Genomic DNA, 26,270 nt, shown 5'->3' with positions numbered 1-26,270 from the left:
ACTCCAATACTTTGGCCACCTCATACAAAGAGCTGACTCATTGAAAACGACCCTGATGCTGGGAGGGACTGGGGGCAGGAGGAGATGGTGACAACAGAGGATGAGATGGCTGGATATCATCACTGACTCGATGGACATGAGTTTGAGTCAACTCCAGGAGTTGGTGATGGACAGGGAGGCCTGGCGTGCTGCGATTCATGGGGTCGCAAAGAGTCGGACATGACTGAGCGACTGAACTGCACTGAACTGAAGAACCCTCCAGCCTAAAGCAAGGACGCACCAAACACAGCAAACTAAATAAAATGAAAAGATGAGAAATATACAGGAGGTGAAGGAACATGGTAAAAACTCGATAGACCAAACAAACGAAGAGGAGACTGGAGTCTATCAGAGAATTCAGAACACTGATAGTAAAGGTGATACAAAATCTTGAAAACAAAATGAAGGCATGGGTAAAAGCAAATCACTACTAAAAAGTCATCAAACAACAATGAAAGAAAGCTAGAGAGGAAGAGGACAACACCTGCAAAATATACGGAAGACAATTAACTAAACAGGAACAGTAATCCCTACTGATCAATAAATAAGATAAAGGGATTAAACAGTGGTTGAATGGTTTAAAAAAGAAAGAAATAAAAAGACCCAACTTGCAGTTATCTACAAGAAACTCATTTTAGATTTAAAGACATATATAGGCTCAAAATGAAGGGATAAAAAAAGATACTCCATGCATGTAAATAGTAAGCAAAAGAAAGCAGGGGTGGCTACTCATATAAAAGAGAAAATAGATATTAAGTCCAAAATTGTCTCCATAGAAAAAGAACATCTCTGTATTTTAATAAGAGTCACTTCTACAGGAAGATATAAAAATTATATATGCATACAGCATCAGAGCCCATAAAGGTATAAAGCAAATACTGGAAAACAAGAAAAAAAATTGATTGCATAAAGTGGCCGTAAGGAACTTCAATTATCCACTTATAAAAACGGATAGAGAATCAGTAAACAAACATGCCTTGAAAACACTATAGATCACATGCTCCTTACAGACATATTTAAACATAGCACCAAGCAGCAGCACATATACATTCAAATACACAAGCAACCTTCTCCAGGAAACTCAATAGGCCACAGGCACGTTTTAGCAAATTTAAATAATTTGATTATGAAATTACTATTTCAAAACAATTATTAATCAATTAATTAATAATTAACAGATGTGAAATAGTTTAGGTATCTTTTCTGACCACAGTAAGATGAAATAAATCCCTTAACAGCAAGAAAACAGGAAAATTGAGAAATATGTGGGAACTAAACCATACAGTCTTTTCCCCACTTCTGGTTTTATTGAGACTTAACTGACATTGACCACTGCATAATTTTAAGACATACAGCATAATGATTTGACTTACATACATCAGGAAATGATTATCACAAGAAGGTTAGTGAACATCATCTCATATGGATACCAAATAAAAATAAAAGAAAAAAATTTTTCTTTTATAATGAGAACTCTTAGGATTTACTTTCTTAAACCTCATATATAAAATACACCAATTTTAATTATATTTATCATGCTGTATAAAAGCTTTAAAAAAAAAACATTGGATGAAAGATAAAATCAAAGGGAAAATGAAAAAGTATATTAAACTAAAATGAAACACAACACACTAAGACTTATGGGATGAACCAAAAGCAAAACTACAGGAGATGTTCATAATGATAATTGCATACATCAAAAGGTAAGAAAAACTTCAAATAAAAAATTTAATTTTATGCCTCAAGAACTACAGAAAATGAAAACACTCATCTCACGTTTAGCAGAAGGAATGAGACAACAGAAAAGTAATCGAAAATATAAACAAAACTAAGTAGTGTTTTCTGGAAAATGTTAATGTGATAGACTGTTAGCTAGATTAAGATGAAAGAGACACAAATCAATGAAATCAGAAATGAAAAAGGAGGCAATACAAATGATGCCTCAGTAATAAAAGAATCATTAGAATCGATCATAAATAATTATGCCAACAAATTAGATAACCTAGAAGTAACAGATAAATTCTTAGAAACATACAACCTATTAACACTGAATTGAGACAAAATAGAAAGTCGGAACAGACCAATAACAAGGAGCCAGAATCAATAATATAAAAATAAAGAAAATTCAGGGCCACATGGCTTCATTGGTAAGTTACACCAAACGTTTAAAGAATTCAGACCAATCCTTTCCAAGTCCTCCAAAAACACTGGAGAGCAGGGAACACTTTTAAATTAAGTCTACAAGGCCAGCATTACCTTGATATCAAAGTCAGAAAGAGACATTACAAGAAGATTATAGGTCAACATCTGGAATGAGCACAGATTCAAAATACCTCAAAAAGTGTTAGCAAAGCTAATTCAAGAATTAATTGGAAGGATCCTACTCCATGATTAAATATGATTTATTCATGGGATGCAAGGATGGTTCAAAATAACACAAATCAATCAACATAATACACTACATTAACAAAATGGCAAAAACTCATGATCACTTCAATAGACCCAGAAAAGGATTTGACAATATTCAACATTCTTTCATGACAAAAACTCTCAGCAAATTGGGTACAGAAGGATCGCACCTCAACACAATAATGGCACATATGAAAAGATCACAGTAAACATATGACTCAAAAGTGAAAAACTGAAAGCTTTTGCTCTAACATCAGGAAGAAGGCAAAAATGCCCACACCCACCACGTTTATTCAACATAGCACTGAAAGTCCGAGCCAGAAGACTTAGGCAAGACGAAGAAATAAAATGCATTAAAATCAGAAAGGAAGAAGTCAAATTGCCTCCATTTGCAGATGACATGATCATATATGTAGAAAATCCTAAAGTTTCAGAAACAACAACAGTGACAACGGTAACAGAAACCTTCAGAACTCATAAATGAATTCAGCAAAGTTGCCGGATATAAAACCAGCATATAGAAGTCATTATATTAAGCAATGAACTATCCCAAAAAGAGTATTAAGGAAAAAACACCATTCTGAATATAAAGAATGAAATGCTGTGCTATGCTGCGCTTAGTCACTGAGTTGTGTCTGACTCTTTGTGACCCCATGGACTATAGCCCACCAGGCTCCTCTGTCCATGGGGATTCTCCAGGCAAGAATACTGGAGATCCATTATGCTATCTCTCCATAATACAACCTCCTCACCTCTCTCCCAACATATAAAGAGAAGGACACTATATATGTATATCAATCCTCACCCTGAATATACGAATATATTACCTGCTAAAACACACAAGTATAAACACCCTAACAGTCTTCAAAGAAATACATTTAAATACGCCTAGCACTCCATACATTATGAGCACTTTCATAATTCATGCACCTAATGATGGACACATACAAATCAGTATACACAAGTAAGACAGATAGAAATATCTCCAGGAAACCACTTATGAAAAAACTTCCATATACCAAATGATCCCTAGCTAGTAGAAGCCAGCTCATACATCTGCATATATTAACAAATAATCACTTCACATGTTTCTAATATATATAAATGAAATTTACCAACTCCCCTGTATAAACCTGAAATCTTACCTTCTCATCAGATATATACATACTAACTTCTCAAAATATGTAAGCCTAGGTGGCCCCTACTGAAAAATAGAAATTCAAAGCACTAGCAAATATTCCTCCAAATGGCCATTCCCCTTGAATACACACACAAGCTCATTATACACACAACTCTCCATAAGCCCCAAATATAACCACAATTACCCACTACATTGCAAATATGCAAAGATATGACTATATACATACACTCTCTTTCAAATACATACCACACTACCTGCATATGCTTATCCCACATTCCCAAATTCTCACACAGAATTAATTCTCCCATCTTGCAGAATACAGAACTATATAAACACAAGAATAAACAACATCTACCAGCCCCTAAAAATACCCACAGACTTGCCCCCGACACAGCAAAATATATATTGATGGCCCCATAAAAAACTCCTGAAATCCTAGAGGGTGTATGGGGTGTCCCTCTCTGGGGTGAGTTAGGGTCTGTCAAGGTCTCTGCGGGGTGATTGGGGGCCCTGTGCTGGGTCACTGTGTGTATATGGGGGGTCTCTCTCTGGGGTGAGTGTGGGTCTCACCCACTCTTCACGGGCCCCTCCATTGCTGTCCTCTCTGCACCTCACGGCACGAGAAGGAAGGGACTCTCCAGGTCAGGTTTCTTGCTGTTCTATCAGTGTCCCTTCTGCGTCATATCTCCAGATGGGCACCTTAGTTCCAGATCCCCCAACTCAGCGCTCACCTCTTGGTGCCTCTGAGAGGCCCTGGCAGCAGCCAGGCTCAGGATCCAAGCTCTGTGCTCCCCTCTCCTGCACTCTCGAGGTCACTCGATGACCTAGGACCCAACGCCTCCCCTCAGACCCTGGCTGAGCCCCCACCGCTGTGCCCACCGTGGGGGATGCGGTGCAGAGTCAGGACTAGTCTCCAGGGAGGAACCACAGCACAAGTAGGCCTGTGCCCACTGCCCCCACAGCCCCGGGCCTGGTCCCACATGTGGGGGCCCTGACAGGCATGGAGGCAGGTCAGTTCCTGCCAGCTCCTGGACCAGAGGCCTCCTTCTGGAAGGGGACTGTGCACCAGGGGGTTGTCTGTGACATAGAGCCCCGAATCTCTCTGGAGAAATGCTCGTCTCCCCACTTTCCAGCTTGGATGAGCCCAAGGAGGAAAGCTGATGGCGTGTTCATTTTCTGCAGGTCCCTTCCATGCATGCTGGGTGACACATCTTGGCTGCTGGTGTCTTCCACCGGCCTCTAGAGTGAGTAAGACTAAGTGCAGGTGAGACCTGCTGTGACTCCTGAACAGTCCCTGGGCCTGTTGAGCCCTACCTGTACCCTGGGAGCCCCCTTGGGCCACACATGTAGGTAGAGGTCATGGACTGTGAGTCTGTCCTGAGTACCCAGTCCTGTAAAAGCTGATTGCTACAGTGGGGAAAAGTGAAGCTTCTCTGCTTGAGCTTCTGTTGCCTCTGGGAGCTTGGCCCTCTGTTGAGGGCCTCCAGATGGCCTCCCTCAGACAGGTCTGGGGAACTAGAGTAGAGGGGAGACTCTGGAGTGATGCCAGCATGAGCCACCAGGCCCCTCACTTCTTTCCTCTGGCCCTGTGGACGGTGGTGGGACACCAATGCTCCTTGGTAAATGCACCATCTATGGGCTCCCTGCCACTAACATCCTTCGTCTACATCCCATCCCAGCCACATCTGGGAGAGAAAGGGGCTTTCAGGGCAGCAGCATTTACCTCGCTGTGACTCGGGGGTGAGGCTTTTCCCATCTCTGGACTCCCCTCCTTATTCTGACATGGGAGTTTGTCCCTGACACTTCTTGAGCCTGAGGGGAATTTCAGCTTCTGAACACACCTCCCCTACCAGCTGCACAATGTCCAGGTGGAGAGAGAGTAGGATAGAACTGAGAAAGATCCTGAGAAGGGGGAGGTCTTTAGGTTTAGTTCACTGTGACATGTCCTAAACGCTGTTGTTGTTTCTCTAATGCTGGTATTATGGAAACTGAAGGCGCAGTTACGGAACTGGGGTGAGGGTGAGTATCCATGCTGGGGTCACCCTCCCTCCACGACCCCATTCCGTCTGGAAGTCAAATCAGGCACCTGGGAAGCATAGGCCCCGATGACTTCCATCTCCCTCAGTGAGGCACCGACAGGCCACTACCCCTGCTCATGAGAAAAAAAAAAAAAAAATTTATTTCATGAAACAAAATTTCTGGTAGGAAGAAGCCTTTAGCACACAGAGGATGTGCTAACATTGGAGAAAAATGTATTTATTTGCATGGCATGCATTTTTTTCTTGGAGGAGATTTTCCTACCCAGAATGCTGTGAAAAGCATGTTCGGATTCACCAGAAGAGGTATATTTCTGAGGGAGACCATGCCTTGGACAGTGGAGGGAATGGCCTGGGACCCATGTCACTCGTGAGCCATGCTGGCAGGCTCTGCCTGGAGGGGGACCTGGCTCCCTGGGTGAGAAGGCCCACTTGCTGTCCCTGGGACTGGTCCACTTACTCTTTTTGGAAAAGCTATGGCCCATCGCGGTGGCTTGGTGATAACGGGGTGTATCTCTCCTCATTCTCCTTTCCTCTTGGTAAGACAGGATCCTGTGGTGGCAGCAATTTCTGAGCCTTGAAAACACATTCCTATGTCACACTGGTACAGCACATAATGAAGCATGCAGTGGGATTGTGTCTGAGAGTGCTGGGTGCCATACTGTGGTCACCTCATTTAGGTTACGTTCCATAGCAAATGGGCCTAAGGTGAGGAGTGGCGAGCCACTCGCTTGCTTCAAAAATCCAAAAGGGTGGATCAAATCTTGCTCCATGAGAAGAAAGAAAACAGCAATTGGATGGATTTTAAAACAGTCGTTAGGCTGTATCGCGGTAGGGTCCCCAGAGAGAAAAATGTGAATTTTGCCCCCTAGGTTCAGTATCCAGGTTGACACACAGGGTGTGTACCCAAAGGATCCAAGAATGCTCCAGATACACCTAGGCTTACTAGACCTCTCTTACAGAGGAAACGTGATGGAACAGACCTTTGAACGTTGTTTTGATTCTCCCTGTGACTGTGGGACACGTCCATATGATCACGGCCTCTGGGGATATTGCCACTGAAAAATGACCTCCAAGAAAGTGCTTCCAAGCCAAGTGTGACTCTCAGCACCCAGGATGCTGGGAAGACATCTTCCTCCGAGGAGGCAAAGGCATTAAAAGAGAGTGTTTTCCAGCCTCTATGTTACTGGAACGGTTTTCCCTCTAAGAAGTGAGACCCCCACCCCCTCCCCAGGTTTGTTTGCAGGACATAATTGCAGAGTCAGGGCCGTGTGTCTCTCTGCACTTCCAAGCTTAACAAACACATCTTTATGTCACAGTCATACTGCTCATGAGGAAACAGGCTGCACGAGTGTGTCTGAGAGTGGTGGGTGCTATAGCGTGTTCACCTCACTGAGGTGGCATTCCGCTGCTAGTAGGCCCAAGGCGAAGAGCTAAGCCCTGGCAGCTTGCTTCAGAAACTGCAAACGGTGGAGTAAAGCTACCTCTATCAGAAGTAAGAAAGCAGTAATTGGATGGATTCTCAAGCAGTTGCTAGGCGACACCGCATTAGGGATCCCCAAGAGAAGAATGTGAATTTTGCCCCCTAGGTCCTGTATCCAGATTGACACACAGGGTGCTTCCCCAAAGGATCCACGAACGCTCTAGATAAACCTAGGATCACTAGATCTCTCCTACAGAGAAAATGTGATGGAACAGATGTTTGGAAGTTGCTTTGACTTTCCCTGTGAGTGTGGGAACCCTGTCTCTGCTCACGGCCTCAGGGGACCTTGCCACTGAAAACTGACCTCCAAGCAAGTGCTTCTAAGCAGTGTGTGACTCGCAGCACCCAGAATGCTGGGAAAGCTATCTTCCTTCGTGGAAGGAAAGGCATCCACAGAAAGTGTGTCTTCATGCCTCTCTCTTGCAGGAACTCTTTAGCTTCAAAGACATGAGACATCCAGGCCTGCTCTGAGCACCTAAATTACAGTCAGGGCCATGTGTCTCCCTGCACTTAATGAGGCTTACAAACACACTTCTATGTCATAGTCATACTGTCCATGAGGAAGCAGGTTGCAGGAGTGTGTCTGAGAGTGATGGGTGCCATACTGTGGTCAACTCATCGAAGTGACATTACACAGCAAATAGGCTCGAGGCAAGGAGTTCAGAGCTGCCTGCTTGCTTCAGAAATCCCAAAAGATAGAGCAAATGGAGCTCTTTCAGGAGTAAGAAAACAGCAATTGGAAGTATATTCAAGAAGTTGCCCAGCCACACATGTTTATGGCTCCCCGAGAGCATTCTCTGAATTTTGCCCCCAGGCCTGGTATCCAGGTTGACACACAGGTTGTGTCCCCACAGGATCCAAGAATGTTCCAGACATACTTAGATTTACTAGATCTCTCCTACAGAGAACACGTGATGGAACAGACATATGCATGTTGCTTTCACTTTCCCCGTGTGTGTGGGATTCCTCACAAAGGAGGATTTTGCTTCTAAGACGTGAGACATCCAGGCCTCCTCCAAGGTCCTAAATCCCAGGTCAAGGCAGTGTGTCTCCCTGCACTTTCTGAGCCTTGCAAACACATTCCTGGTTCATACCGGTACTGACAATGAGGATGCAGTCTGTGCAGCTGTGTCTGAGAGTGCTGGGTGCCATACTGTGTTTACGCCATGGAGGTAACATGTCACTGCACATTGGCCCAAGGCGAGGCATTGTGAGCTGCTCAGTTGTGTCATAAATCCGAAAGGGTGGGTGGAGCAAAGCTAGCTCTGTCAGAAGTAAGAAAACAGCAATTGCATGGATTTACAAGAACTTGCTAGGCTGCACCTCGTTAGGGTCCCCCAAGAGAAAAATGTGAATTTTGGCTCCTAGGCTCTGTATCCAGTTTGAACGACAAGGTGTTTCCCTGCAGGATCCAAGAATGTTCCAGAAAGACCTAGGCTCACTAGATCTCTCCTACAGAAAAAGACGTGATGGAACAGACCTATGGATGTTGTTTTGATTTTTCCTGTGAATAAGGGAACCCTCCCAACATTCATGGCATCAGGGGACTTGCCACTGAAAAATGACCTTCAAGCAGTGTGTGATTCTCAGCATGCAGGATCCTGGGAAAGCTTTCTTCTTTCAAGGAAGGAAAGGCATTCACAGAGAGTGTGTTTCCAGGCCTCTATCTTGCATGGACCATTTTGCTTCTAAGATGTGAGTCCTCAGTTGCTGCTCCGAGTGCCTAGATTCCAGAGTCAAGGCCATGTGTCTCCCTGCACTTTTATACCCTTGAAAACAAATTCCTAGTTCATTTCGCTATGGTTCCTGAGGATACTGCTGCGGGAGTGTTTCTGAGAGTGTTGGGTGCCATGCTGTGGTCACCTCATCAAGGTGACATTCCACTGCTAATTGGCCAATGGCAAGGAGTTGTGAGCCACCTGCTTGCTTCAGAAATTCCAAGGGGTGGAGAAGAGCAAAGTTAGCTCTGTCACAAGTGTGAAAACAGCATTTGGATGGATTTTCATGCAGTTGCTAGGCCACACCAATTTAGAGGCCCCTGAGAGAAAGATGTAAATTTTGCCTCCTTGGCCTGGTATCCAGGCTGACACACTTGCTGTGTCCCCACAGGATCCAAGAACTTTCCAAACAGAACTGGGCTCACTAGATCTCTCCTACAGAGCAAACGTGATGGAAGAGACTTTGGATGTTGCTGGGACTTTCCCTGTGAGTGTGGGGCAACTCTGAATGGGCAGGGCCTCAGGGGAACTTTCCACTGAAAAACGACCTCCAAGCAAGTGCCTTCAAGCAGCGTGTGGCTCTCAACATGCAGGAGGCTTGGAAAGCCATCTCCCTTGAAGGAAAGACATCCACAGTGAGTGTGTTTTCAGGCCTCTATCTTGCACCAACTGTATCGCTTCTCAGACGGCAGACCTCCAGGCCTGCTTCGAGGGCCTATATGACAGAGTCAGGTCCGTGTGTCACCCTGCACTTACCAAGCCTTGAAAACACATTCCTAGGTCATAGCGGTACAGGCCATGAGAAAGCAGTGTGTGGGAATGTGTTGAGAATGCTGGGTGCCATACTGTGGTCACCTCATCAAGGTCACCTTGCACCTCAAAAGGGCTCCAGGAGAGGAGTTGGGGGCCACCCCTTGCTTCAGAAATCCCCAAGGGGGAGCAAAGCTAGCTCTGTCATAAGGAAGATAACAGCAATCGGATGGATTATCAAGAAGTTGCTAGGCCGAACTGTGTTAGGGCTCCCTGAGAGCAAAATATGAATTTTGTCCCCTAGGCCCAGAATACAGGTTGAAACAGCGTGTGACCACATAGGATCCAAGAATGGTCCAGACAAACCTAGGCTCACTAGATCTCTCCTGCAGAGGAAATGTGATGAAAAGACATTTGCAGGTTGATCTGACTTTCCCTGTGAGTGTGGGACCCCTCTCAAAGGGCAGGGCCTCAGGGCCCATTGTCACTGAACAATGACCTCTAAGCAAGTGATTGCCAGCAGTGTTTGACTCCTAACACGCAGGAGGCTGGGAAAGCTATCTTCCTTTGAGGAAGAAAAGGCATCCAGAGAGAGTGTGCTTTTAGGCTTCTATATTACAGCAACTGTTTCATGTCTCAGACATCAGACCTCTAGGCCTGCTCCAAGGCCCTAAATTCCAGGGTCAGGGCCATGTGTCCCCCTGAATTTTCCGAACCTTGTAAACACATTCCTAGGTCATAGCAGTACTGACCATGAAGATGCAGGCTGCAGGAGTGAGTCTGAGAGGGCTGGGTTCCATACTGTGGCCACCTCCTCAAGGTTACCTTGCTCCTCAAATTGGCCCCAGGTGAGGAGTTGCGGGCCAGCCCCTTGCTTCAGAAATCCAAAAGGGGAGAGCAAAGCTAGCTCTGTCAGAAGGAAGAAAAGAGCACTTGGATGGATTTTCAAGCATTTACTAGGCCGCACTTCATTAGGGCTCCCCAAGAGAAAAATGCAAATTTTGCCCCCTAGGACCAGTAGTATCCAGCTTGACAGAATGTGTCCCCATAGGATCCAAGAATGTTCCAGACAGACCTAGGCTCACTAGATCTGTCCTGCAGAGGAAATGTGATGGAACAGACGTTTGGACGTCGCTTTGATTTCCCTTTGAGTGTGGGGCCCCTCCCTTGGCACCGGGGCTCAGGGGCCATTGCCACTGAAAAATGACCTCCAAGCAAGCGCTTTCCAGCCGTGTGTGATTCTCAGCCCACAGGCGGCTGGGGAAGCTATCTTCCTTGGAGCCAGGAAAGGCAGCCCCAGAGAGAGTTTCCAGGCCTCTATCTTGCAGCAAGTGTTTCACTTCTCAGACGTCAGACCTCCAGGCCTGATCCAAGGGCCTAAATTGCAAAGTCAGGGCTGCGTGTCTCCCTGCACTTTTCAAGCCTTGCAAACACATTCCTAGGTCATAGCAGTACTGCCCACAAGGAAGCAGGCTGTGGGAGTGTGTCTGAGATGGCCAGGTTCCATACTGTGGTCACCTGGTCGAGGTCACCTTGCACCTCAAATGGACCACAGGCGAGGTGTTTCGTGCTGCCCCCTTGCTTCAGAAATCCCAAAGCGGGGAGCAAAGCTAGCTCTGTCAGAAGGAAGGAAACAGCAATTTGATGGATTTTCAAGCAGTTGCTGGGCCGCGCCACGTTAGGGCTCCCAGAGAGAAACATGCAAATTTTGCCCCCTAGGTCTGGTATTCAGCTTGACACACAGAGTGTATCCCCGAAGGATTCAGGAATGTTCCAGACAGAACTAGGCTCACTAGCCCTCCCCTGCAGAGGAAACTAACACAAAATTGGAAATCAACTATATTCCAATATAAAAGAAACATCAAATTTAAAAAATGAGGTTGCTCCCATGCCTTCAAGGAGCCTCAAAAACCTGGCCTACAGCTGCCTTCGGAATGCAGCCGCTACAACCCTGTTCCTGACTCCCTCCATTCCTGCTGCTCATGAATCCTGCCATCCTTCAGTTTTAGTGGACAAGCGTGTACCTAAATGATAGTAACTGACCCTTAAAATGAGAACTATCAACAAATCGTTTGCAAAAATGTTCTAAGTAAATCATAAATAGCAGATGGAAGATTAAATCAAGAAGAGTCTGGGTAAAGCTCACCACTTGAGATCCAAATTATGATTGTATTAGAAGTAGATGCCTTGAAATAGTTGAGAGGCTATAAATGATTCAATGCTGAAATGTTTCCCAAATTAATTCAAATTGACATGAATAGAAATAAAACTAACCCAACAAATATGAAAAATACCTCCAGTACACACCACCACTTGGTAGCTTTAAAAACTATACAGCTGATACCTAACCTATACAGCTGCCCTACAATAAGAGCCTTAGCTCTGTACATATTTAAACAGATTACATTTTGTAAAAAGTTTTTTCTTGAGAATATGTTACTGTTCTAACATCTAAATAGTCAATTACAAGAATTAAACCTATTGACAGCTGCACTAAGCACTTCTACAAAAACATCAGTTAGCTCATTAGCAATAACGACTCTGGGAAGGAAGAAGCTAGAAATATAAGGAAGCAGCAGGTTTTCCGACTCCACCTGTCCTCGTACATCAGACCACGGCCACTTCTCTGGTGCAAACACATCAACACAGAATAAGCCTCTTACTTCACTCACGGTGCATACACAGATGGTGATAGGTAAAACTTGGAGAGCTCTTCTTAGACAACCATGATATTATTTGCTGCTTCCATAACTTTCAATACCTTTTTGTAATGTCTCAAATAGTAAGATAGGCTGAAAGACAATGAAAAACACTTATTAATTATCACTAAATACATATGATGTCATATCTATCACTGTTTTCAAACGTTTCTTGTACTAAAATAGGACCCTACATAGAGCACTGTGTTAATTTCCTCACAAGAATGACATCCAAAATATGGTCTGTGAACTGCCTGTACTTTTCCTCCTTACCACCAGTGGAAGTGATAAACGACCCTAATGATTTATCAAGGAAGTGAAATCATTACCAAAAATGAAGAGTATCTATTGTTAGTAGCAAGAGGTATGGTTCTTTTGGGGGGATGGGGTAGGCAGAACTTTTATAAGTTTATTTTGAAGAAGTTACTTTTTAAAGTGTTCAAAAATGTTTTACAACTGATCTTGCAGTTTTCACAAACTGGAAAACTGTAAATGACGTGCAAAGGCCGTTGACAGGGCGCTGGTTACAGAAATGAGAGTGGAGCCAGGAGCGGACTCTGACTGAGACACGGAAGGTGAGGACGGGCATGGAGCGGCTCACACGCTCCCCCCAGAGCAGAGGGACTCGGCTGTGCAGCGCAGGCGATGGCGGAGCACACACCGTCCTCTTGGCTTAAAGCACAATCAGAGGAGGGTGCCGGCTCCTCCGATATAGTTGCAATAATTCTGAGATCAATTCCTATGGAAAATATTAAAGGTCTCTCCTTGGATGAGGTCATCATATGTCCTTACATGACTGCTGTAGACAAATGGATCTGAATTACAAATATTACTTGATCCAACACATGAAAAATGTCATCCCTCCTCAAAATATAGATGTATAGGCTTTCACAAGCCTCTACATTTTCTACGGTACATACTCTTCGTTTATAAAATACATACATACACAGATACATACACACACATAAATGAATACAGAAAATACCTAAGAGCTCATTTCCTTATCAGCCATTTCTTTCTGCTTTTGTTTGGCAAGGTGATTGGCCAGGATTCCCTCCTGTAAGATTCTGGCATTCCGTTCTCCAGAAAGCTGGTTCTGAGCGTCATGTCACTCTTCCATAACCTGGAGAGACACTATATGAAGTTTTTGGGCCCATATCATTAAAAGAAAAAAAAAAGAACAGTTAAAAGCTTAGAAGCAGAATATAAAATATAGTTTAAAGGAAGTAGCCTTTTCAAGCACAAGGATCTTTATCTCACATGATTAACTCGGATCTTAATTTAAATGTCTGCTAAATTTATCACAGAGCAAAAACATGCAGATATATTATTGTGAAAGGAAATTTCTTTACAAAGCATTTAACTAGTTCCTTCACAGTCTCAAGCCAAGTTAGACTGCACTTTAACATTTAAAAAGCCAAAATTAATACATGGATTGGAATTAAGAAGATTATTTTGTCTAATGTATCAAAAGTGCCAATCATTATGTTAATAATTAATCTCAAGTTATATCCAACCCTCCACTCAGAAAACACATACAGAGCATGTATTAGAAGCCAAGAATAGCAAGAAACTAATCACTTAAACTATGCATGTCACAGTTCGTACCTAGGTTGAGATAACATTTTGTTTGAAATCTAAATAACACATATTAAATAAATGGGATATTATAAATAATATTGATGAAATGGTGTTAGAAATTTGAAATTTTCACCAACAATTACTCTACCTGATTCAGATCATTTCTCAGTCTTCAGTTCCATCTAGTGCTCTGAGAGTGAGTTCAAGTTGCTGTTTCATTTCAGCTTCTTTACTATATTGGTCTTCCTTTCTTCTTAACTGCTCCCTAATTTTTTCTTATAACATGTCAGCATTTCTTCTATTCTCTTCCTCTTGCTTTACGGTCAATCTGCAAAATTTATAGAGCTCTTCTTAAAAAAAAACAAAACATGAGACTATTCACTGCTGCAGTAACTTTCATGCCCTCTTCACAACGTTTAAAATAGTAAAATGGGGGGAAATACAGTGAAGAACACTTAATAATGATCACTGCTTTCATGCAGAGGGTTAAGAATAAAACAGCATACATATTTTTTTCTGTCTTGAGAAAAATGGCTACTTCATACTTCTGTGGGTGGAAATGAAAAGTAATCTAAACTTTCTAAAGAATAGTTTAGAAATATGGATCAAAGATCGTTTCTAAACGTTCTCATACTTTAACCAAATAATACACTATTATTAAAGAAAATGAATTCAAAATAATTAGAAATGTAGAAATGAATCTATAGAAAAGATGTTCCTTGTGGGATTAAACATAACACAGAAAAGTGAAAAACAATCGAAAGTCAATCGGTTTGAATTGTGAATGAGGTTTCCGTTATGGTGGACTCCTGTATGATCATGAAAATGATGATTTGGAAAAATATACATTAAGTCATTAGAAGCATTCACTGTTAAGAACTTACATTATTTCCATGAATTTCACACTCCACAATACTAACGACGTGTTCTTCCCTGTAAAATCCCAGAGGGTAAGTTAAAAATTATAACACAGCTACGTCTCTGCAGTATTGAAGTAAATAACAATTCATATATCGCTTTAAAACTAGGATGTGCAGTATCTCAAGCTGCCAAGCTCTTGTTGCCACTCTACTTTCTGATGCCCTAACTGTGATTCACTTCTTTTCTCTCGGACAGTTCTTTCTGTAGCTCACGGACCTTATTTTCCAGTTTTTAAATTTCTCCTCTAAGAAGTTCACAGTGGCTTTTTTAAAGTTCTATTTATCTTTCACATGAAAGAATTGCATCCTGAATTGTCAACAAGCTAACACAATCTGCAACAAGAAGAAAACACATAGAAACAAGAAACACACTGATGTGAGTAATTTTTGAGTATAAAGGACTGTGTCTTTCATGTCCACTCCTCCATACACTGAACAAATATTGAGTGTCTATCAAGTGGAAGACATTATTCTAAGCTCTCCAGATAAAACAGATGACCCTGGCTCTTGTTTAGCTTGCAGTCTAGTAGAAGAGAAAGAGAAATGAAATAATGACATATATATATGTATATATAAAAAATTATAAACTCAGGTACAGTAAGAATGATCATAGGCTCAGCGTACACACTCACTTTCACTGTCTTTTAATACAAAACATATCTATAAGATGCACAGCACTGTAATATCCATAGCTCTAGAGCAGTCCTAGACAAGGTGAGCATGTATTACTACACTATACACAAACAGGCTTTGTACTGATATTTACACCACGGTCCTACCTTTATACCTCAAGCCAGGCGGTTCTACTTGCAATGTGGAAATCTTAGAGTAAAGACATCACCATCCTGGGAAGCACTTTCAGATGACTAAATTCAGTCATTCAGGTAGCTCAGGTCATTAATCTGTGCTTTGACCTACATATAAACAATACTGTTTCACAATGTCCTTAAAATATTTATAAAATATATTAACTGTACAAAGGTGATAAATAGCTCGTCATTAAATGAAAAACAGACACTTCTTAAAAGGACAGATTTTTATCAAAATGATAATTTGATCAATAGTGTTTCTAAATTAAGTTCTCAAAGTGTATGTCTCTACAACATATGAAGATTTTGTTTTGACACTATTCCTTTTAAAAAATATTTTTTACTAGGATAATATTTTTTATAATTAACTTTTTTATTATACCTTATTCTTTTCATTAGATGTTTTCTTTGCAGCCCTAAAATAACAGGCTAATATTAAATACTTAAAAATACAAACAATATCTAAACTTTGACTTTATATAAAACCTTTGCACTAGGAAGTAATTTTTTACTAAAGGATTAAACAATAAATAAGAGTAGCATTAATGAACAAAGAAAGTATATGAATAATACTAATAAAGCATTGAATTTAGATCAAAGGAAAAGGAAAAATATAACATTACTTGTGTTATTTGATAGGAAGCAGTATACCAGGGTTTTTGGCAGTTGTCATTTTCAATAAGAACCACCTTTTACGGCAATAAAACCTATCTTGGAGTATTGCTTAATTCCTTATAAGAGAGAAACCCATTTTTAAGAAAACCATAATAACCATGACATTAGCCTTCTGAGGACTTCCTATGCAATTGTTATGCATTATGATAAGCACTTACCATATCTGAAGGCACTTTTGATCCTCACAGTTATTCTCGAAGACAGGTAATGCATGAGGTCCTCTACACGGGGAAAGATGGGGCACAGAGAGGCTGAGGACCGTGGCCAAGCCCACAGCAGGTCACCAACAGACTCAGAATTCAAACCCAGGAAGTCTGGCCTCAACACTGCGGCTCCAAAGCATGCTGAGAAAGTGAGATTTAAAGAAGTCTTTCTAAGTAATATGATAGCAAATGAATCTATATTATTATTCCATGCCTAACAATAGCTATAAATAATTAATGATTTCTGAATCTTAACATATTTCTAAAAAAATCAAACATCTTTCCATGTAGGCAATATTGGAAATCTACTTGCCATAAAGACTTGCTTTTTGTAAAGAAATTCATCAAGAGGCATTCATGTAACCATTCTGCTCTTTCTTCATGCATCTGACATGCAATCATTGAGCACACAAGATGTGTTAATGACACTCTTAGTATGGGAAGCATGGTTTTAGTAATTTAGATCTTTATGATCCAAAAATAATAATTAATGAAAGATTGTCAATAGCTTTTTCTACTGAATATAAACAAAATTTCCCCTTTTCCCAGGAATCTATAAACAACATGAAGTTAATATGATGTGATGTTTCAGAGTACCTTACAAAACTGTAGCTACTGACAATGATACGATCATCCAGAATCACCAAGGAATGATTAAATCCTATTCAGTATAGCCTAAGTGTTTGTATATTTATGATTCTATAATTTAAAAGAATCTATGTATGATAGAATTAATTGAAGCAATCATCTGCATATTCAATTACATAAGAATATTACACTTCAGAACCAATGAACAAGCCCTTACCACAAAACTATACATGAACAGAAGTATTGTGTACAATTAGTTTACTGTAATAGTTGAAAGATAATGTCATACAATCAATAAGCTTTCTAACATTGGAAAAGGAAACAAGATTCAACTCAATAAACACGTCCTCTGCTGGCTCATTTCTAGCAGCATATATACACTAAAAGCTCCCCTCTGAATATAAAATAGGAAACTCCCGTGAACTCCCTATTCCCCTTCAGTTACCATCCAGTTCTCCGCTGCCTGTCCCAGGAAACAGCGCCTGTGCAGCTGTTTCCGTGTATTTGCTACAGTCCAGCTGCCAAGGGGACGAGGCCCTGAGACGACTTCCGGCCAGAGGCCCTCGTCCTCACCTTACCCTTTGCGGTTAGGTGAAAAGTAACTTGCCTTACCCGAAAATAGGAGAAACACCTGAACTCAAAACCCAATTTTGTCCCTGTTTGTTTGAATTAATTCATGTATATTAAATCTACCAAATTTGAATTAGGAGATGATTTTTAATGTTATAAATGCTGGCTTCCCTTAAAAATATTTCCTCTCACTATATCTTAAACAGGGAGTCCCTACAGCACATTTGAAAGCTTTTTTTTTTTTTTAAAAGGACTAATATCTGGAGAACAGACAAACTTTATATTATGAGGGGCCAAAATCTATTAACACCAATCAGAAAGAGAAACCAATTCCTAAATTAATGCAAAGTATATATAATGATACTGTTGTACATCAATACATATTACCTGCTTAAATTCAGTCATGTGTGTACTCAGTCCTGTCTGACACTTTGCATCCCCTAGGACTGTAGGCTGCCTGGATCCTCTGTCCATGGGGACTCTCCAGCCAAGAACAGGGTAGGGAGTGGGTTGCCACAACCTCCTCCAGGGGATCTTTCCAACCCAGGGATTGAACCCAGGTCTTCCAACAATACTGGAGTGTGTATCCCAGCCTTTTCACCGAGGGAATTTCCTGACCCAGGAATTGAACTGGGGTCTCCTGCATTGCAGGTGGATTCTTTACCAGCTGAGCTACGTGGGAAGCCCCTACATTCAGTTATATTAAATCCTAACAGCCACTGATGGAAGTGGATAAAGCATTTTTAATAATATTTACTGATTTCCCACCTGGAAATGAAATAAGTTATAAAGTTATTATTTGTACCCTAACAACAAAGGTCCAATCTGGAAGGTTCAATACTTTTAATAGGCAGTTGGGCTGATTCTATGATCTACTCTGTTGCTGAATGCTCATCCCTAAGTCCATCCTAAAGGAGGTCAGTCCTGAGTGTTCATTGGAAGGACTGATGTTGAAGGAGAAACTAATACTTCGGCCACCTGTTGCGAAGAGCTGACTCATTTAAAAAGACCCTGATGCTGGGAAAGACTGAAGGCGGGAGAAAAGGGGACGACAGAGGATGAGATGGTTGGACGGCATCACTGACTCAATGGACATGAGTTTAGGTTAACTCCGAGAATTGGTGATGGACAGGGAGGCCTGGCTTGCTGCAGTCCACAGGGTCACAAAGAGTTGGACATGACTGAGCAACTGAACTGAACTGAACTGAACTGAAGTCAACTATGCTGAGATATCAGACAGAATGAATCTTTAGTCTTGGCATCAGTGACTGGCAATTTCAACAGAAAACCTTGACCACTGGCAATGATTTCTCTCTACACATATCTAGGTCAGGGACCATCATTGTCCTATTGTTCATAAATTCAACTCTTTAATCCTATGATTCGGTATTTGATCTCACCTTCTTTACCATGTAAAGAAATTATAAAAATGGAAGAAGTAAACAGTAGTCAGCAGAGTTTTTTGCCTCAATTCCAAAGACAAGCTATAAATTACAGTAGACTCTAACAATATTTTAAGTTTTCTAATTGAAGTGCTATAAAAACTTAAGCGATCATCTGTTGATTCTAAAAGTATACTTTTGAAAGGTAATTTTCTTTGTTATGAACTTTGTTGCAAACTGTATTATGTTGTTAAACACTAGAAAATAGTATTAAACCAGAAATTTAAATTTACACTTTTGCATACCTGTGAATGGTTATTTTCATCTCCATCAGATTTTTCTTGTTCTTCCTCTCATGTCATTTCTAAGTCTAGTTCTGCTGACAAATCTGTACGTTTTGTTAAAATTACCTAGAATATTTAGATAAAAGACAGAATATTTAAGATATAGATTTAAAATATTGTATCAAATGACAGCTTATATCAATCTTAATCTTCAGCTGAATATTTACTTCTTTAAGAAACAGTTCCAATGATCTAAACCTTCAAGAAACCTTTTGGGAGATACCAGAATTCATCAGGTTACAGGCACACAAACATCTCAAAGATTCATTCATAAATTCATCCAAACATCAGTGAACAAACAATCAGAAACCAAGCAAAATTTCAAAATACTGGACAGACACATAAAGCCACAATATCTTCTCTTCTCTACTTCATAACAGGACCTTTATAACAACACGACAAGCTTCAACTGCAACATTATTCATGGTTTACAAAACTCCTGTTAATTTTTTTTCCTTTTCTCAATTCCTTAAATTGAAATGCTTTTTTCCAAACAAATTATTTTTCAGCTTTTAAGACTCAGCCTGCTTTGTAAAGTTCTCCTTGATTATAGCTGTTTTTTCCCCAGATAAACAGGTATCTCTTTCCTCAAGCTCCTTAGGACTTTATAGATTTTTCAAGTGTATCTTCATCACCTGAATGTAAGTTATTTCTTCACATGTCTACCCTCTTGGCTCTTAGACTGCAGAGGACAAGCTCTTAAAAATCACCCTGGTATACATAAGTCTTTAGTTCTTTTATTCAATAATTATTTGGGGGGTTCCTGCTCAGTAATAGACACTGGACTTTAAAGACAAATGTAGATAAACGGGGTCAGGGATGGCTTTTCATGAGAGACTGCCTGAGTGCAGACTTAGGCAGTTCACGGGAACAGCGGGCAGGTGAGGGAGCGCACAGAAGGCTGCAGCAAGACAGCGACAGAAGCGCACAGGAGAGGCTGAACATTTGCCCACAGCGCAGGAACGGGTGAGGGGGCTTCAGCAGCAGCTCAGGATTCCAGAGCAAAGGACAGAAAGGGCAAGAGATGGAGAGTCAGGCGCAAGTCAGACTATGAAAGCATCATGCGTCGCTGTAAGATGTCTACATATTAATGCGATTTGACGAGGGGTATACGGTCACATGCGCTTTTAAGACAGGTGACTCTAAACACTACAGGGGATGGAAACTGAAGGGCATACAAATAAATGGAGGGAGAAGAATCTGAAGGCATTAATAATGACAAAAAAAAAAAAAGGTGATGCAGGCCTGCACTGGGGAATGTTTCCAGAAATATTTAGGATGTAAAACTTTCTAGGTCAAGTACAGAATAAATCTATATGAAGTCAATATATGTACAAATGCTAGGACTCTAAAGGAGTAGACTCTGCCGGTTACTCTAGAAAAGGTAGCGACTGAGAAGAGACTGAGAATCTGCATGAACTGTCTGAAGTTGCTTCTATTTATTTCGTGGTTTTCCTATGACACTTCTTCCAGTGTTGAAAGGATTCAGGTAGGTGATTTATTTGAATTTGTGCTTCTTGGACCTACTAAGCTCACTGAGAAACAAGAGCAAACAAGTCACTTGTAGAGATGTAAACACACACACACACACACACACACACACTTTGAGTTGATAGCTTGTAGTCACTATTCTAGGAGATAACTGAGAATCTTGTAAACACAAAGGTAACTTTTACAGGTGAGGAAAGGAAAGAAAAAACAATAGGAGTGAAAAAAGAAACAGTGTATGATTTCTTACTAGAGCCCTGATTGTATGACCGATTGAAGGCACTAAATTAATTGGTATTCATGGACAACACGTATTAGATGTGGTTACTCAATAAACTGGGCATCCCAGTAGAATAAGAATTGCTTTTCTATACACTGCTTTTAAATGATACAGCACTCCTCAAAACCAACATTCCTTCTGAAATATTAATTCATTACAAATAATAAAACAAGTTGATATATTAGACAGGTACAACTGAGGAGATACTATGTAGCAATTTCCCATGCCTCCCATTATCACTGGGAAAGCCAATTCTAAAATATATAACATCATAGAAAACACAAGAAATATTTTAGCATTTGGCTTTAGAGGTGCTCCTGCAGTCATACTGAATATAATTTATAGCTAATACTTATGAATTCAGAGCTATGTAAAAATATGGCTACGAAGCCACATTTTGAGAAGACAATCTCTAGATGTCTACCTAGTTCTCCCAACTAGATGCAAAATTCTACATATAATCCTGCTACCCACTCTCAGGTATGCTACATGATAGCCTAAATGAATTTACTTTCTCCTAACTCTCTTTGTCATGGATTGTCTTACTAGGGTCAGAGGAAGAATGCAAACACCTTTCTAAGAAATACTGTTTGGCTGCAGGTTGCATAAAAGGAGTAAGCAGACAGTAGGTTTTGCACAACATCTAATTTTGGAAATATCGGTGCCCACGTGGCCCAGGGCTGAGTGCTCTGGGCTTCTTCACTGCCTTGTTTGCTTTCTCTGTGTTCTGGCAGCTGAGACTTGCACAGCTGATGGAGCATGTGATTCCCTACCAGAAACACCACTCCAATATTCACCTTTTCTTTATCTATTAAGGTTGTCAAGGGAGTGTGTAATTTCCTCGGTTCTGTCTTGTCACAGCAAAAATTTGAAGCACCAGACGTTAAACCTCTCGGCACATCACAGCTCTCTCAAAGTGTTAGAGCTCCATGTTACAGCTCAGTTTTATTTGGAAAATACATCCTGGAGGTGTGAGGGCATGCCAACCCAAAAGACGCAAAGAGAACAGAGGGAGAGACAGAGAGAGAGAGAGTCAGAGCGCACATGCATGGGGGAGGCACCCCCGGCCCATTGGTTCCTATTTATCTAGGTTTTTTTCCTCCCCATGTGCTTGCCCCCTGTAAATTGGGCAAGCCAGGAGTGCTGTTTGTTCTACCTGAGGTCCTCACTCCGGTCCTCGGACCTTCCTTTGTTCTATTTTTGTGGGCGCTACCCTTCCTTGTCTTTCAGCCACCGCTGTTCTGGACTCTTTTTTCCTATTCTAACTACCTAACAAGGTCATCTGTTCCAATTTTGTGGATGCTGACTGATTTTTGGTCATTGGTTGTGAAATCAACAGACACTGATCATCAACTTGCAAATGCCTGGCTCTTTGACAAGTCTCATTACTGAGGCTCAAACTAGTAGAATCCCAATCTGAAAAATCTGAAAATAAAGTCTCCATTTATTAGAATGTGAGTAAGAATACAGCTCTGACTACCGCCTACACACTCTTATGTCAGAGAATCACTTCCACGTCCTCCTCTCCCCTCAAACTCACTACTCCTTCACAGCTTATTGTATCTTATACATCACTGCTATTCATGAAGAGATGCTAACTAGTGTCTCATTTTTTCTAATTTTTACTTTTCTAGTATGACTTACATCGATTCACTCAATCTGTTCCCTATTCTGTATTCCATAAGAACTTTATGAATAATTTAATTGCCACAGAATTATTAGATATTAAAAATCTTGCATGTTTCAAAATCAGTGTAGTGTTTATTGAAAATGACAACTCTAGCATTTAGGGAATGAACCCTATTCATCTGTTTTGTTTGAAAACTTAGTTTGGTTTGCTACATCATGCTAATTCTTCAAAGGATTTCTGTGAAACAACTGCCAAAAAATCAGTTATCTTAAATAAAAGAAAAAGAAAGTCAATGCCCTCCATATTCAAATTAATCTACTTCAAATAACAAATATCAATACAACATATACCTTTGATGCCTAAGAGTTACTTAGAGTGGCTGGGGTTTCCCCTCCTTCTAGCACCACCACCCTTCTCCCCAACCCCCAGTCTTCTCTGGAGCAACAATGATTTTATCTCTTTTCAATGTAAATACACTGAAGCCATCCAGAAGGAATTCTCTCAAGTGTCCTCATCAACTCCAAACTCACCTCCCTAAGGACTTACTTTCTTCCTTTCCTCCTTTCACTAGAATCTCTCTTCTCCAAAGGGTAATCTCTGGATCTATGGTCTTAATTCTTCCCCCTTTACAGTCTTTCTATGGATCATCTCCACCACTTCTTTTTCCCTTTGCTTAGCAATGGTATCTTACACCTGTATTGCTACTTCAACTCCTTGCTTCCCTCTGGCTATAAACATGCTCGGAAAGAAAAAGAAAATAATGCTTTTTCTTGATCCTGTTATGTCCTGCACTATCCAATGCTCTTCTTCCAGATGTCTCTAAAGGCAAGGCTATACCCTAGCTACTCAGAGAGCTTGTTAGAAACACAGAATCTCAGACCTTCTGCTCAGCAAGTGCACTTCCCACAAGGTCCCCAGGCAACTAATTCAAATGTGAGAAACTCTGGTCTACACTGAGTCTGCTTCTACATGACTTCAACTTAATTTATTCTAAAATCTTAGCCTCAACTTACTCTCACTCTACCCTCACTTTGGAGACACTTCCCTCCAAACTGAAACTGCATTAGAAGTTGGAAACTTTCCAGTGGACACTGTATCAGGTTGTAGGTTCCCTGATCTCCCCATCATGACCCCTGCTCTCTCCTTTCCAGTTCTCTTGTTTTGGCCTACGTGACACCATCCTATAAAGCAGTAACATTTCATATGACATCAATCTGCACACATTTACAGATGAGTACCTATGCCCGTGTTCCTGCACAGAGGCTTACACACAGCTCTGCACGCCCAGGGACCTCAATGCTGAATGCCTTCTAACAGCCAGGAGAACAGTAAGATGGGGAAAACTCTGCTGTTCTTCTCGGACAAGCTCACTTCAGATTCATCGCCCATGTCAAGGACTCTCCCTTTTGCTAAAGACCTATCTCATTCCTTGCCACCTTCCCCAAAGACCCTTGCTTCCATCTCCTTTACTTCATTTCCTCCCTGTGCCCTATGCCTCCCTCATCCTTCATCCCCTCTTTCCTCTTATTTCTCAACCTTCCTGAGGTTGTAGAATATCTTGAAACAGAACTAATATATTTTTTTCCTTTTGGCCATGAATCAGATGGAATCTTAGTTCCCTGACCAGGGATCGAACCTGCAACCCCTGCATTGGAGAGTCTTAACCGCACAGAGTCTTAACCATTGGAACAGACCACCAAGGAAGTCCAGGAACTCATAACTTAGCTCCTGAAATGGCAATCTCAATTTAATCTGTGGCTGACACCTGGTAAGATACACTATTTCCCTCCTCGTCTTTTTCGTCACTAGACGTACAACAGGTGATTTTCTCTGGCTATTAGAATATGTCAGCAGTCCCATTTTAATTCAACATTCTGTCAATGAGTTTTCTATCAAATCCAGTTCTTACCTTCTACTTGTCCATTTAATGTCTTTTTTCCTCTTTGCCCAGCAGCTCCAGGTAAAGGATCCACATACTTCTGTGGAAGGCTCCCAAAGATACTCTGTTAAAATTAATACTCAGGTGCTTGAAGATTTCCTAAACCCTTTCTAAGAAAATACCCTACTTTTAAAAACTGCCCACGTTTAACCCGGTAAGACAGGTTTTGCCAAGATCCCACAGCTGGTAAGTGTCAGAACCAGGATGTTGACTTCAGGCACAGTGCTGGATCACCAGGCAGCAGCCACCTGCAACGAAGAGAGCAGGCCCTTCCTATCTCCTTCCATTGGTGCCACCTTCAAACAGGGCAGCCTTACTTTCTGTTTCTTCAAGTACGACTGCCATAAAGGTACTCTGCACATCCAAAACGCTTTGTATTATTAGCATAGAAGTGAAAGTCGCTCAGTTGAGTCTGACTCTTTGCGGCCACCTGCACTATATAGTCAATGGAACTCTCCAGGCCAGAATACTGGAGTGGGTAGCCTTTCCCTTCTCCCAGGGGATCTTCCCATCCCAGGAATCAAACCAGGATCTCCTGCATTGCAGGCGGATTCTTTACCAACTGAGCCACCAGGGAAGCCCTTGCTAAAACATCACTAAAGCAAACTGCTGTTGTCATAAGCCCACATATTTATCACTACCCCCCATGCTTTTGTGTCTCTTGAAATGTTCCTTGCAGATCAACTAGACAATCCAAAGCAGTAATACTTTCAAGTTTCAAGAACTATCTTTTCAAGGCCGAAGAGGTAAAACAAACAAACAAACAAACAAACAAAACCCCACAATTCAGCCTGTTTCTGACCCTCTCTAGCAGTTTTACACACACACATGCACCAAAGAAACACACATGTGGCTGGCAGGCTGGGACTGACACACTATTGTGAATGAAACATAACTAACGGGGGCCAACTGTACCGCACAGGGGACGCCACATTCTGTGACAGCCCGTATGGAAAAAGCGTTTCTAAAGAGAGCTGATACACATATAGACACATAACTGATTCACTTCGCTGCACAGCCAACACTGAGACAATACTGTAAATCAACTCTACTCCAATAAACACGGAGGGGAGAACGGAAGGAAGAAACAAACACAAACATGTGGCTACAGACTGACCTGGAACAATGCAGCAGTTTTTAGATAAATGTCACTTCAGAAGCCAAAGTGTTGGGTAGGAAAATCAGGATATTGTCATTATCCTCAAATTAAAAACAATTAGGAGCCCGGCGGCGGCAGGGCCCAGGCACTGGCCAAGCCCACCGCTGGCGCCTCGCACCTTTCTCCCGGCTCCCGCCGGGCCCTCGCGGAAGGGGCCCGGGTTCCACGGCCAGCTGCCCGCCCCTCAGGCGAGGACGACCGCCCGCCCTCCCGGCTCAGGCCGGCGCCCGTGTCCCAATGGCAGGACCCCGTTTCTGGCTCACACGCCCCCTGCGGTGCGGGCTCGGCTCGCCGCTCCCACGTTCCCAGCTCACGCTCCCGGCTCCCCGCCAGCCAGGCTCGCCGCTCACCCGCCGCCCTCGCCCCGGTGCGCCGGCGGCGCTCCCGCTCTCCCCCGACGCCGGCCCGCGCTCCCCGGCCGCCCGCC

At 41.9% G+C, this 26,270-nt stretch overlaps 1 protein-coding gene across 1 annotated transcript in view; it reads right to left on the bottom strand.

The window, feature by feature from the left end:
* The window catches only part of LOC133059978 (spermatogenesis-associated protein 31E1-like), a 53,541-nt gene extending 27,756 nt beyond the window's left edge, over nt 1-25,785 (bottom strand). The window contains exons 1-8 of the mRNA XM_061147762.1: nt 24,655-25,785; nt 19,309-19,413; nt 16,419-16,604; nt 15,556-15,690; nt 14,741-14,789; nt 14,005-14,184; nt 13,261-13,398; nt 12,240-12,368 (exon numbers count right to left, since the gene is read on the bottom strand). The gene's annotated coding sequence lies outside the window, so the exon portion shown is untranslated. The remainder of the gene's footprint in view (nt 1-12,239; nt 12,369-13,260; nt 13,399-14,004; nt 14,185-14,740; nt 14,790-15,555; nt 15,691-16,418; nt 16,605-19,308; nt 19,414-24,654) is intronic.
* Between the last annotated feature and the right edge of the window lie 485 nt (nt 25,786-26,270).

Source organism: Dama dama, chromosome 7 (genome assembly GCF_033118175.1).
Source record: "Dama dama isolate Ldn47 chromosome 7, ASM3311817v1, whole genome shotgun sequence".
In the NCBI taxonomy this organism is placed as follows: Eukaryota; Metazoa; Chordata; class Mammalia; order Artiodactyla; family Cervidae; genus Dama; species Dama dama.
Note: the sequence above shows the minus strand (reverse complement) of the source record. Positions and strands in the feature narration are given on the sequence as shown.